Below are 1640 nucleotides of genomic sequence, written 5' to 3' on the forward strand. Positions count from 1 at the left end.
CCCTAGTGGAGGATGTCTCCTAGTTAGGCTACTCAGGGGTCAGGGACCCACTTGAGCAGGCAGTCTGTCCGTTCTCAGATCTCACCCTCCATGTGGGGAGATCCACTGCTCTCTTCAAAGCTGTCAGACAGAGTCGTTTGCGTCTGCACAGGTTTCTGCTGCTTTTTTTGTTGTTCAAGATTTTTAAATATATTATTGATATTAACTGCATATCACATATATGATTTGCAAATACTTTCTCCCACTCCATGGGTTGTCTTTTCACTGCTGACACTGTACTTTGGTACACAAAATTCTTTAATTTTGACAAAGTCTAATTTATTAACTTTTTTCTCTTACCTGCTTTTGAGGTCATATCTAAAACAATTTTTGCCAAATCCAGTGTCATAAAGATATCCCTATGTTTATGTTTTTGTCTAAGAATTTAATAGTTTTAGCTCTCATCTTTAGATTTTTGCTCCCTTTTGAATTAATTTTTGTATATAATGTAAGGTAAGGGTCCAATTTCCTTCTATTCCTTGTGCATATAAGGTTTCTCATCACCGTTTGTTGAAAAGATTATGTTTTTTATTGAATGGTCTTGACAAACATCAAAAATCATTTGATCATACATGTTAGGATTTATTTCTGTGTTCCGTGTTCTATTCCATTGATCTATGTTTATGTCTTTGTGCCATTACCATGATATTTTGTTTAGTCTAGCATAATAGACAGTTTTGAATTCAAGAAGTGTAAGAACTTCGATTTTATTTAGAGAGTGTTTGGCTATTCAAAGACTTTTGAGATTTCATATACATTTTGGAATTGTTTTTTTTCTTTCAATGCAAAAAAAAATTATAATATTGATACAGATTTCCTTGTGTGTGGAGGACTTTAGGTAGAATAGACATCTTAACACATTATCTTGCAATATATGAATCCATAATGTCTTTCCATTTATTTGTGTCTTCTCTAATTGCTTTTGGCAACATTTTGTAGTTTTTATGTACAAGTTTTTTGCATGTTTATCAGTTTATTCCTATTTGATATTTTCATGCTACTGTAAATGGAATTATTTTCTAAATTTTCTTTTTGAAATACTGATTATTAGTGTACAGAAATGCAACTGAATTGTGTGGGTTGATTTTGTATCCTGTAATCCTGCTAAAATTGATTTTTAGTTCTAACAGGTGTGTATATGTGTGTGTAATACTTAAGGTGTTCTACACATAAGATTATGTCATTTGTAAACAGAGATAATTCTACTCCTCCCTTTTTTTCATTATACTTTAAGTTCTGGGGTCCATGTGCACAACGTGCAGGTTTGCTGCATATGTATACAAGTGCCAAGTTGGTGTGCTGCACCCATTAACTTGTCATTTACATTAGGTATGTCTCCTAATGCTATCTCTCCCCCTCCCCCCTCCCCACAACAGGACCCAATGTGTGATGATCACTTCCTTTGTCCAAGTGATCTCATTGTTCAATTCTGACCTATGAGTGAGAACATGAGGTATTTGGTTTTCTGTTCTTGTGATAGTTTGCTGAGAATGATGGTTTCCAGCTGCATCCACGGCCCTACAAAGGACAGGAACTCATCCTTTTTTATGGCTGCATAGTATTCCATGGTGTATATGTGCCACATTTTCTTAATCCAGTCT

Source organism: Colobus angolensis, unplaced genomic scaffold (assembly GCF_000951035.1).
Source record: "Colobus angolensis palliatus isolate OR3802 unplaced genomic scaffold, Cang.pa_1.0 Scaffold430, whole genome shotgun sequence".
NCBI lineage: Eukaryota > Metazoa > Chordata > Mammalia > Primates > Cercopithecidae > Colobus > Colobus angolensis.